Here is a 13892-nt window from a genome sequence, read left to right on the forward strand (position 1 = left end):
TCAGGCCAAATATCATGATGGAAAACTAGTGACTTTTCTTAAAATAAATGGTGGCTTAGACAGTAAAAATAATTAAAGAACAATCTAAATACTTGTCTCAAGCCTTCCACCCCGATGGTTCTCCTTCCTCAAAACAAAAATAAAGGAAAAATTGCTGTTTTGAAGACAAAATAAATCACTTATAATTCAATAAAGATAGACGTTTACTCAATTTAATGTATAGTACTCTTTCCTCTTACTATAAATTCAATGTTTTTTAAAATTAAATTTGATTAGCACATAGTTGCTTTACAATGTTGTGTTAGTTTCAACTGCACAGCAAAGTGAATCAGCTATATGTATACATAGCCTCTTTTTTGGATTTCCTTCCCCACTATAAATTCAATACTCTTGTATACAGAATATTCCATGTGAGGCAAAAGGACAAGAATGTCAAGATTTCAAATATAAAAGATACTTCATTATAGTTTCTTCTGACAGTGTCTTAAGCTGTAAGATCATTATCTGTTCTATAAAATTTGAGAACCTACAGAAATTTTTTAAAAAATGGATTAGCTTTATCCTTCAGAAACTGAAACCATTACACACAACTGCAACATTCATACTTAAACTCACAAAATCATGTGAATTTTATATGTATAAATACTTAGCATATAAAAGTAAGTTCTCAGAGGATAAAGCATAGCAAAAATAAGAAAGTGAGCAAAGAATATTTTGCCCATGATAAGCCCTCTTTCTTAAAAAATTTATCATGGAAGTCAGCATTGGATCTGAAGCAATAACTTGAAATAACCATCTAGAAAAAGAATTTACCATTTGTCCTTTTCTCACAAGTTTATTAAATTATCACTGTAATTAAACTGGTTAACTTTGGTTCTCATGTGGCATAGTGATTTTCAAGCGGCGTGTAAGGGTACATTCCAGTGTCAAATATACGGTCAGTTATCCTGTAAAAATGTACCAAAAAACCCAAAAATATAGAAAAAGTTTAAATTTAAATTCAGAAAACAGGGAAGCAGATGGGGATCTAGTAAGGTGACATGTGATTAAAATGGAATGAAAACTACATATAAAAAGATTATTGTTAGGTCAGACCCAAAGATAGCTAATATAAAAAGCAAGCAAGTATCTCTATTCTATTACATTTGTATTGTCTTTCCATTAATGACTTTGCCCGGGCTCACATCCCAGCTCCACCCCTCACTGCCTGTTATGACCTTGGTCCAGAGACTTCATCTCTTTTTCCTGAGTCTCCTCATCTATAAAACACGGACAAGAACAGTATCTATCTTACAGAACTGTTGCAACGAGTAAAAGAGTAAACATCAGTCCAAAATCTTTTATCTAGTTATTTTCTGGCCAAATGAACTTTGAAATTCAGAATTTTATTTTTTTAGAAAGGTGAAATGGCAATACTGAGGCCAACAAACATGCAGAACTAGCACAGCCTGGGGCGGTGTCACAAGCAAGCACATTAGTATTTCTGCAGGAAATGATGGATATTCAAATTAAAAGAATCAATAAAGACTATAAATAGCCTCACGTAAATTTAGGTCGTATTTCAGCACCAAATAAGTTCAGACAAACTTATGAAAAATGCTTTCAGAGCTTTTACTGGATTTTATGATTGTGGATCTGTATGTGTAGAATACTCAAAGTGTCTCATACAGAAAAAGCACAATTCTATTATTTTACAATGAATTTGTGTTAAAATACATCATATACAGACATCTTTGCATATATGATTTTCAAGTATAATCCTCTGAAAATATAATGTGCTACAGATTTATATTGTGTAGGCTTATAGATTTATAAGAACCTATTTTTCTAACAGTCATGATATTTTTCTATATCAGATCAGATCAGATCAGATCAGTCGCTCAGTCGTGTCCGACTCTTTGTGACCCCATGAATCGCAGCACGCCAGGCCTCCCTGTCCATCACCAACTCCCGGAGTTCACTGAGACCCACGTCCATCGAGTCAGTGATGCCATCCAGCCATCTTATCCTCTGTCGTATAGACTTGGACTATTCTTATTTTAGCCTGCATTTCTTTAACCAAAAACTACATTTGTCACCTAATAAAAGTCTATCTTATTAAGCAGAATATAAAGAACCTCCAAGATCTATGCAAAGAAGAGCTCAGGAAAGTGAATTTCTAGGTAGAAATGGGTGATGGGTACAAGGGGTCTCTCTGACTCTCCCTTGGCATGTCTCATCTAGAGCACTTTTCTGCTCCATCCACTTACTTTGTTTTGTTTCTAAAACAACACTTAAAATCATGAGTGCCAGAGTGATAGAATCAGTTTAAAAGAGACAGCCCTGCTCCCTGGAAGGTAATAGGTATGTGTTCTCTTTTTAAAGTTGTTCCCCACTTCACCTTGGCATGCTCCGAATTGTACTGTAATAAAGAATGCATACCACAATATTCTTTTATAACCCCCAAAGAAGAATTTATAAAAGATTTCTTTAAAAAATTGTGCCCTCTGGAATATGTTCAACTTGTTAAAACAACAACAACAACAAAAGCATCTAATATATGAATCAAAGAGGTGGGAGGCAGCAGAGCCAACTCCTGTCTCTTTCCCAGAACATTTCCTTTTTTGAGGAGTAGCAGTTTGTTGCCTCGAGTATGTTTCGCCTGATCTAAAAAGCTATATTACCTTGAATTTTTGTCATAATACATATTCACAGATTGCAAAGAAGAGTAATATAGAGCCTCACTCGTTGATACAGAAGATAAGGTCTGGATTAAATTTTGCTCTAGATAAAGCATAGTTCAGAGCTGTGGAGATCACAGTTGTGACAGACATGCACTCTAAATGTCGAGTGGTAAACGGGTGCTTCCAAAGTTACGCTAGCTACTCAGTTCTCACTCAGAACACTGACTCACAAAGAAAGGGGTGTGGATTGTCACAGGGTTGCTGCCACGAGACCAACGCAACATCAGGACCACCACTCCACTCTAAGCACTTGGATTAAATGGCAAAATGCTGCCCCTAACTGACTCTATCATCTTATTTTTAAGATCCATTTGAATGAAGACATACTTTAAGTCAAAAGACAAAGAGACAGGCTGCAACTGTACAAAGGCTCTGAATTTTCAAGGAAGCATAGCTTATTTCCTGGCTAAATGAGCAGACTAATTTACTTGAATTAAATATTTAATTTAGTGATACTGTAAGACAGTTGCTCTTATGGTACATGGTGACTCAGTGATGATGCAGTGTGTCTGGGGAAAGAGGCCCTGGCTTTGACTTTGGGCCTTGCATAGCTACTCCTTTTCTCTCTCAACGATGGAGCGGGCGGGGTAGGGCTGCAGCTCCCTCCCTCCTGAGACGCATTGGAATAGCCACAAAGTGCCTCTCCGCTGTTTATGTACCCATGCTCGTGAGATCCCTCTTCTTGATATATTCTCTCTTCAGTATTATTACCATAGGGTCTGTAGTATAGACAACTGAGTTACAGTCCAGTTTAGAGACAAGTTACACTGTCTCCTTGAGGCTAGGTGTGTTTTCTTTTTATTTTATTGGGGGTATAACTGCTTTACAATGTTGTGTTAGTTTCTGCTATACAATGAAGTGAATCAGCTATATGCATACATCTCTCCCCTCTCTCTTGGGTCTCCCTCCACCCCACTCAATTCAGGTCACCACAGAGCACTGAGATCCCTGTGCTATACAAAAGGATTCCACTCATATATATGAGTCAATATATGTTTTTCTCTTTCTGACTTACTTCACTCTGTGTGACACACTCTTAAGTCCATCCAGGTCTCTACAAATGACCCAATATCGTTCCTTTTTATGGGTGAATAATATTCCATTGTGTGTGTATGTATATATACACAGACATATATATATACACACACACAACATCTTCTTTATCCATTATCTGTTGATGGACATTTAAGGTGCTTCCAAGGTGTCTTTGATTTAGAGTGTTACTTTTTGAAAGTTTATTACAGTTTCTTGAGGGGAAATCCTTCCTGAAACCCAATCACTGATCACAAATAACTCTTTGAAGGACTGTTGTGAACATAATTGTTACTTAAGAGTACCTGTACTTAGTGCATCATAGGTAATAAATGTCAACTTTACATTTACAAGAAACCAATGCATACCCTGTATTTTGATTTGGCTACAGACTAGAGTCCTCTAAGTATTTGCCATACTTATTTAAAGGAGATAGAGAAGACTGGATTGAAAAAAATAAATAAACTAATTATTAAACATAGAGAAATAACATAAGTCAATGTTAAGTAAACCAAGGACAAATTTAGCAACTGAGGCTCTGTTAAACTAACAGTAACTGGGTTGGTGACATAATAATAAATATTAGCAAAGGAGCTATCAAGCTAACTTATCAAGCTAACAAAAAAAAAGCTAAGAGGTCCTGTTAGAATTAACCAGTAAGTTAGGCCAAGGTCCATTTTATTCCCAGAGTAAACAAAAAAAAAAAAAAAAAAACTATTAGCAGGGAAATAGAAACAATCCTGGAAAAAGTAAAATTAAGTTATTGTGATACTGTGATTTATAATAATAAATGTATATTTGGTTTTAATTTCCAGTTCCTGACACAGGCTCCTGAAATCTTATAAACTCCTAAGTGATAAGAACACTACAAACATCTTTTGTTCTAATGAGATTACTCTGGGGGTCTCTCAAATGGGAGTTGGTTCCCATAATTAATAGTTTGGAATTATCAGCACCCCACTCCCACTTCTCTGGAGAGACAAGAGGGGCTAAAAATGGAGTTAATAATGGGTCTTATCCATATGAGGAAGCCTCCTTAAAATCCCAATAGTATGGGGTTTGAAAACTTTCAGGTTGGTGAACACATTCATGAACCAGGAGGGTGACGTACATCAACTAGAAAGGGACAGAAGCTTCTGTGCTCTGGGCCTTCCAGACCTCACTCTAGTGTCTCTTCATCTGGCTGTATGTTTGTATCCTCCAACACATCCTTTCATAAACTGGTAACATAGGTAAAGGTTTCCCTGAGTTGTATGGACTGTTTAGCAAATAACTGAATTCAAGAGAGAGAAGGTCATGGGAACCTCCGATTTGTAGCCCAGTCAGCTAGAAATGGTGGGTAACCTGGGGACCTGCCACTTGCAGCCAAAGCCTGTGTGTGGTGGGGGTCAGGGAATAGTCTTGAGGATCTGAGCCCTTGACCTGTGGGATCTGATGCTATCTCCAGGAGAACAGAGTTAGAAATGAGTTAAACTGTGGGACACCCTGACCTTGTTAAAGAATTGCTGCTATTGGAAAAAACCCCACACATTTGGTGACAAGAAATGTCAGAAATGAAGTGTTTTTGTGGACCTCAACTGGGTAGCTGCTGCCCATAGAACAGGACACGGTGACATTCTCAGATAAGACAGTACATCTCAGAAATATCCTAACTTTTACACCTCTAGAAGAAAGAAAAAAGAAGCCCCAGCAGCCTTTTTAACCCCAGAAAGTAAATGCTAGCAATCTTAGAGAAGCATGGATTTCTCAGTGTACAATCAGAAGTAAAACTCATTCCTTTCTGCACAGAACATTGTTACTAGCTTAAAGAAAACAGAAAAACAGATAAAATGTCATGCAGTTTACAGCTACTGAATCAACTGTCCTAAAAAACCACACTGTTTCCTTGGAGAGTTGAGATTTTAATCAGTGTGAGAAACCACAACCAACTACAGCAGTCACAGACAAAAATGAGTTGCAAGGAGGTAGCCAATGGGAACATTCATGATACCATGGCATTAAAGTTTTTTTAATGTTTATGGCAGCTTGGAAATGTGTATAAAAAATTAAAATACATTACTATTTGAGCCAGAAATTCCACTTCTAAAAATGAAAATTGTTCAAGTCAGAAACACAATGATACACCAAGAATGTTTGTGGTAGCCTAATTTAGAAATAACCTAAATGCTTGTAATAAGGGAATAAAGAATTTATGGCACATCCAAACAACTAAGGCATTAAAGGAGGTGGTACAGATTTCCATCTATTAATGTGGAGAGAAAACAGGCAGGTCACACAACAAAGGTATACACACAACTTATAAGATTGTGTGAGTTTGTAAATGAACTCCATGTCTATATATTAAAAAAGAGAATCTGGTTACTAAATCCTACTAGTGGTTATTGATAGGTACTAGAATTGTAGATGAATTCTGTTTTATATTTTTTACTTTTCTGTATTCTGTGACCTTTTAAATGTGAATATATTATTTTTTAACTAGAAAAATAAAGTTGTTTTCACTAAAATATTACATAGTAATACTAAATGTATTTTCTAGAAGAACCCCATTAATTCTAATACACTGATTTAATTTTAATTATGGGGGAAAATATTTACTTAGAGGCTATTTCACAATAAGTCTGTTTCATTGTCCCTCTACACAAGTATTTTTAAGCTCATCAAATTCTTCTATTTGTTCTCTGACAAAGTTCAAATAGGAAAAACTGCAAGAGAAATAATTTAATATTTACTTCCCTGTACTCAAGAGCACTTCATAGCAATCCAAGTGACTGGTGGGAGCTGGAACAATCACAATGGAAAATCATGCCCCATTATATTCTCTACCTTCCCCAAAAGGGGCACAACCAAAAAACCCCAAATAATACAGAACCAGAGTGAAGAGGGGGCTTCCCTGGTGGCTCAGTTGTAAAGAATCTGCCTGCCAACGAAGGAGATGAGGGTTCAATCCCTGGGTTGGCAAGATCCCCTGGAGAAGGAAATGGCAACCCGCTCTAGTATTCTTGCCTGGGAAATCCCGTGGACAGAGGAGCCTGGCAGGCTACAATCCAAGGGGTCGCAAAAGAGTCAGATACTGTTGAGCAACTAAACAAGTAAAGAGCAGAGAATACTGTGGGTTCCCTCAAATGACAACCATGCTCTCTTCCCAAAAAGGTCTCACAGGTGCCCAGGCCTGGGAATCCAAAAACTTGAATTCCTGAGCTCCATCACTGAGTACTAGTTACGTAATCTGGTACAGCATTTACCTCTGGAAAATGATACACAACGTCTGTGATTACCTTAGGACACAGGACGTTCTGGCACTGGAAGCTGATGAGCCACAGAAGAGTTATTAATGATGTGAACTACAAAGAAAGGCACACATTAAAAGCTCCATCCAAAAAAGGTCCAGAAAAAGCTCACCAACATAGAGCAAAGACAGTAGAAACGTGCCGTGATTAATGACCGTGCACTAAAGCAGATGCCAGTGACAGGAGTAACAAGGAGCTGGGAAGAAACTGAAAGTAGACCTGAAGAAAGCTAATTTTAGGGAGAGCAGGTTACCATCAGCTCAGAGGCAGCACGGAGCTGTTCTAGTGCTTCATTTGTGAATTGGGGTGCAAAGAGAACCCTGCTGACATTTGTCCTTAATTCAGGATTCTATAAAATCCCAGAAGCAAGTGGGTAAAACTTACCATACAAGGGAGACAAGCCAGGCTATTTCCAGATCAGAGCAACAAGAAGGAATGAACCCCGTCCAAAAAACTTTGTCTGGCAGGGTTCTGAGATGGCAATAGAATCTATAATCTATTCACTGCAAGAATTTCACAAAGACTGCCCTGTACATGCATAATCACAACTCAGAGAACCTGACCATGTAAACTTGAGGCTAACCGGCTGGTAGCAACAAATGTTCCAGTAATCTCACTGAGAGCAGATTACAAAAGGAGGCGTGCCAAAGGAAAGAACAGTAACATGATTCTATAAAATAGACAATCCTACTCACTGCAGCCCTGAAATTAAAAGATGCTCCTTGCTCCTTGGAAAAAAAGCTATGACCAACCTAGACAGCGTATTAAAAAGCAGAGACATTACTTTGCCAACAAAGGTCCGTCTAGTCAAAGCTATGGTTTTTCCAGTAGTCATGTATGGATGTGAGAACTGGGACTACAAAGAAAGCTGAGCACTGAAGAATTGATGCTTTTGAACTGTAGCATTGGAGAAGACTCTTTAGAGTCCCTTGGACTGCAAGGAGATCAAGCCAGTCAATTCTAAAGGACATCCTGAATATTCTTTGGAGGGACTGATGCTGAAGCTGAAACTCCAATACTTTGGCCACCTGATGCGAAGAACTGGCTCATTGGAAAAGACCCTGATGCTGGGAAAAATTGAAGGGAGGAGAAGGGGATGACAGAGGATGAGATGGTTGGATGGCATCATCGACTCAATGAACATGAGTTCGACTAGGTTCTGTGAGTTGGTGATGGATAGGGAAGCCTGGCACCCTACTCCAGTACTCTTGCCTGGAAAATCCCATGGACGGAGGAGCCTGGTAGGCTGCAGTCCATGGGGTCACTAAGAGTTGGACACGACTGAGCAGCTTCACTTTCACTTTTCACTTTCATGCATTGGAAAAGGAAATGGCAACCCACTCCAGTGTTCTTGCCTGGAGAATCCCAGGGTCGGGGGAGCCTGGTGGGCTGAAGTCTATGGGGTCGCACAGAGTTAGACACGACTGAAGCGACTTAGCAGCAGCAGCAGCAGCAGGGAACCCTGGCATGCTGCAGTCCATGGGGTCACAAACAGTCGGACACGACTGAGCAACTGAACTGAACTGACCCACTCAGGTTTTATTTTCTGAGCATAGGATAGGCGTAAATTAAATGCTGTACTGAATGCACCCAAGTCTAGACACTGTGGGCCACACGTGCACTGTATGCGGCGTATAGTCAGCTTTGAAAACAAAGTATGCCAAAAAGTAATGTTTTTTGGCCTGTTACCTGGAAAAACTCTAAATGTCTAACTAGAAATATTAAAAAATTATACTGGACATTGAATCTAAAGCAGTAGTCCTGCTTTTAGAGCTATGGTTCCTGTTCGTGGATGTGGGAAACTGTAACGGAAGATACTTAACTCTGAGGTAGACAGATGGATGAGTACATCCGTCTGTACTTTAGAGCTTTCATAAAGCTTTTTTCTTTAAAGAAAAAACAACATAGTATCCTGATTATAGTAATATACCCTCTTATAGGATATTAGGGGGCAACAGGATGAGATGGTTGGATAGCATCATTGACTCAATGGACATGAGTTTGAGCAAGCTCTGGGAGACAGTGAAGGACAGGGAAGCCTGACGTGTGGCAGTCCATGGGGTGACAATGAGTCAGACACAACTAAGCGACTGAACAATTAACGAGAATATTTGGAAGACATAAAGAAGTATGAAGAATATAAAAACCCTCTGTTGTTCCACTCTCCAGAGAAGACCACTTTTTATATTTTTGGTACATTTCCTTTCACTTGGGTGTACATGTATCTATATTTAAATCAATTTGTGATCACACTGTATATGTGGCTTGGGAGACAGCTTTTAAAACTTACTATACTTTAAACAATACCCTAGACCACTAAGTATTCCACAACATCATTATCAATGTTTGTGGTACTGATGCTCTACAATTTATTGAATAATTTTCCTGTTAGGTTATTTAAGTTATACTTAAAGTTTTGCTACTATAAATCATAATACTGTGATGATTATACATAGTTGTATATTTTGCCCATATCTGATTATTTCATTGAGATAAATGTCTGGTATAACCATTGGAACTTAATTTTTGAGGCACCTGATTCACACTGATAAAGCGATTTTCAAAAATCTGTGCCAATAAATATTCTACCAGCACCTGAATTTTCCTATTATTTTCATCAGCACTGAATAGTATTCAGATATGTTCAACAAAAAATTACTTGTTATACTAAACTTCTATTTTCAAAATAAAATACAATGTGTCTGAATTGTGAACTAAGTGTTTTCAAAAAAAATTTTTAATATCCAAAAACCATAGTTGTGTGTAATGGAAGGTAAGGTATTACAACAGTCTTTTCTTTTAAAAGTGATCATTTTCTGGGGATTATGGGGCATTTGTGTGTGTGTGCTCAGATGCTCAGTCATGTCTGACTCTTGGCAACCCCATGGATTGTAGCCTGCCAGGATCCTCTGTCCCTGGGATTCTCTGAAAATATTAGAGTGCGTTGCCATTTCCTCCTCCAGGGGATCTTCCTCATCCAAGGATGGAACCCGAGTCTGTTAGGTCTCCTGCATTGGCAGGTGGATTCTACTAGTGCCATATGGGCATTGAGTTCACCTAAAGTGTATTAGATAGCTACCATAAATAGTATATACAGTAATATGAGGCCTTCTTAAGGGTACAAAAGAAAAGTTTTGCCCTAAAGAACTTTCTGTATAATTTTATAAAAGTATGAATCACATAGGCTAAAATAAATCATCAGAGAATGATTTCAAGTGTATTCAATCAAGTGATGGAGACAGAACCCAACGATTCAGGAGATGAAGGATACTGGACTTGTTAAAGAAGGTTCATGGATGAAGGGAGTCAGGGGTCCTTTCTGGTTTCTAATTTAATGTCAGTGAGAAGAATTTAAAGCAGAAATAGTATTAACAACAAGAATAACCATTTTTTCGGTAAAGTACAGAATCACAGCCTGGTTGAAATAGGCAAGTATTGAAAAGGAGTTTGAAAAAAACATTTGATAAGTAAAATTATCCAAAAGAAGGACATGGGACTAGTTCGCTAAAGAATAAGGATTCAACATAGTTATTGTTTCTGACAATCCATAATCACAAACATTACTGCTACCACAAACAGCTTTCCATGTCACTGCACATTGATTTGAGAAACATTTAAAATTTAACACATAAAGGTACCACCTGCCCGCCAGGTCAGTCTCAGCAGTGTATTATTTTTATTGTTTGACAGCATCTGTACAATCATATAAATATTTTCATAGACTTTATAAAAATGGATGGAAAGAGAAAAAAGAAAAAAACCAAGTGGATAAAATGCTAAGGTATCCAATTTAACTGATGGCAATTGCCAAGTATGCCAAACGGCATGCTTCTGGACACATTTGGGTGCTCCCTGGACATAAGCTGGCCAATGCCACATTCCACTGTGTATAAAACGGATGGAAATATGTCACCAGAGACTGGGAAGAAGATGTCCCGTATTATGTGCGGGTCTATTGCTGGACTTACACTCACTGAATTCTGGTATAGCAAAGTTGCATGTAGGTTGGATCCAGGCTGCCCAAATGACTCCTAGCTCCACCACTTACTACATCTCTGTCAATCTGTAAAATGGGGATGACAGTACCTAGGCTCAGTGGGTTTTTGTACAGATTAAATGAGGTAATACATATATATATTACTTAGAGGAAACAGTTCCTGGCACAAAGTAGCTGCTCAATAAAAGACAGCATCTCTTCCTACACCAGTCGCCATCACTTTTTCAAGAATATTCTACATTCAATATAAAGACTGTCTGAAACAGACTCTTATACAAGAATGAAAAGTTTATTTTCATGAAGACTTACTTGGCAATTCTATAAAGAATGAATCAGTATAATAGGAAGAGAAATGGCTTGGAGAAAAGCTGAAAGTAGGTGTGGGAATCTGAATGTGACAGAGTTAGATCCTGGTGGTTGTGGAAATGAAAAGGGAAGACAAAATTAAGTCTTTGAGGTGGAAAAGAGCACCTCTCTCTCTTTTATGCCCTAACACATATAGTACTATTTGTTTAATCATAATAGAAAACTATGATAGCTGGATGCCTTAAATCCAGTTTATATAATTTCATACACACACACACAAATGCAGAAAAGATCATTTATATATAGCTAAGTGATGCTTTGGATATCATTAACATATGTTTACTTATGAAAATAACTGAAGCCTTGATTTTTCATCAACTTCAGTTAAAGCGGTTTCATTTAAGAATCTTTGAGCTTCACATGGTTTATAATTATCTTAGTAGAAAATACATGTTCATCATAAAAAATATAAGGGAAGGTTCACACATAAATATGTGAAAATAGAAAGTCTTCTCACAAATTTGCATGTTACTGGTATTCAATATTATTTTATTATTGATTATTTTATTTTTCTGTTAATTGGGAGAAATTCTTATTTAAGCCTTATTCAAGAGGGCTATTAAAATTCACATATTATATGATGATTTAATATATACTTATTTTATAAAAATAAGTATATATTAAATATATATATTTTAATATATACTTATTTTATTTTATAAACTTTACTGGTATTCAATATTATTTTATTATTGATATTTTATTTTTCTATTAATTGGGAGAAATTCTTATTTAAGCCTTATTCAAGAGGGCTATTAAAATTCACATATTATATGATGATTTAAAATATACTTATTTTATTAAAGTATGGAAATAAACACACACACTAATGAACTTATTCACTATTAAAACACTTCAGATTTTACTGTTAAAAAATAACATACACAATCAGAAAAGAAGAAATATACTATTTCTTCACTAACCCTAACATTTTGTCCTTGGTAGAGCATGTAGTTTTATTAGTATTTCTTCTCAAAGAAGTGAAAACTTGCTGGAAAGAAAATTGGAGAGACTGAAAATCTTTCAGCTCTGGTATCTGGGTCTCTGCAAATGCTGTCTCCTCCCTATTCCCCACCCTTAACGTCCCTTGCCTCCAGTTTATAACCTGATTAACTCTTGCATATCCTTTAGGTCTTAGTTCAAACATTACTTACTTCAACTGGAAAATTTCCCTGGACCTTCCTAATAAAACATGTTTGGCTCTATACCATAGCACTCATGCATGGATGCTCAGGCATGTCCGACTCTTTGTGACCCTATGGACTGTAGCCCTTCTGTCTCCTCTGCCCAGGGAATTTTCCTGGCAAGAATACTGGAGTGGGTTGCCATTTCCTCATCCAGGGGATCTTCCCAGCCCAGGAATCAAACCTGCATTTCCTGTGTTGGCAGGCAGATTCTTTAGCGCTGAGCCACCTGGGAAGCCATTTTATCAATACTTGTTGAAGTACCCCACCTCCTGCTTGTCAATAAGCTCAGAAAATACAGAGGAGCAGGCTTGGGCACTGTGCTATACCTCAGGACCTAGCATAGCATGGAGCATAAATTACAGGTGGGACACTTAAGTGTGTGCTGAATGAAGGGCCAAGGGTCTGATCTCATGATTAAAATTATGCATGTTTTTCTAAACATTTATTTTCTTTGGCGATACTAATGGTTCCTAAGGTTTTTTCTTCCCCAGGAAAAATAAAGTACACATAAAAAATTTTATATATAAGTTTTTGGATCCTCTTCCCAGGTTTAGAAGCCCTGCAACTAGACTGTAGTGAGTTGATGCTATGAAGTTTCTTGGTCAACAGCGATTTGGCTTCCCCTGCCAAAATGCCTGCTGGGTCATGCACTTTTTTCATTAAAACATATGCAGTTCCCAGGCAGAATGGGGTTTTACTCTTGTGCACTGATATTAATGAGTAAAAATACATTAGGAAATGTCAATGGAGTTATCTCAGAACCAGACACTTTCAGCAGTCACCAAAAAACACACACTTTCTATTTCATCTTCAGGGGATTATTTTCCTTGCTTTTATATCAGCAGATTATTCCCTACTATATGGGAAAACCTGATCTGAAATCTACACCCATACTGTCCCTTGGGAAGTATGGTCACTATGGATTAGAAGTCCATGTCCAGTTCCTATGAAACATGATTGTCCTTTAGCAACTAAGTAGTTTACCCTTGTTTTACAGCAGCCTCTGACATTGTTGTTTCATCTTTTTTCCTTGACTGTGAATTCACTCAGGGCAAAGGCCATTATTTCTCAGTCTCTAGAACTGGATTTTGCATCAAGGGATGCTCAATAAATATTTCTGATCAACTGACAGACCAAACACATGCAGTACAGTAGTACAGGATCCTTACATGTAGTACAGTATCGTTACTACAATCACAGATGTTACATACAAGCTAGCTCCTTATACATTACTGTGTAAGTGCCAGATACTCTAAATGCACACTAAAGCAAAATGTGACTACCAGGGGAAAACTGGACA

At 37.5% G+C, this 13892-nt stretch overlaps 1 protein-coding gene across 19 annotated transcripts in view; it reads right to left on the bottom strand.

Annotated features, from left to right (window-relative positions):
- The window catches only part of RUFY3 (RUN and FYVE domain containing 3), a 95254-nt gene that overhangs the window by 55992 nt on the left and 25370 nt on the right, over positions 1-13892 (bottom strand). The window lies entirely within an intron of this gene.

The sequence above is a fragment of the Bubalus bubalis genome, chromosome 7, assembly GCF_019923935.1.
Source record: "Bubalus bubalis isolate 160015118507 breed Murrah chromosome 7, NDDB_SH_1, whole genome shotgun sequence".
NCBI lineage: Eukaryota > Metazoa > Chordata > Mammalia > Artiodactyla > Bovidae > Bubalus > Bubalus bubalis.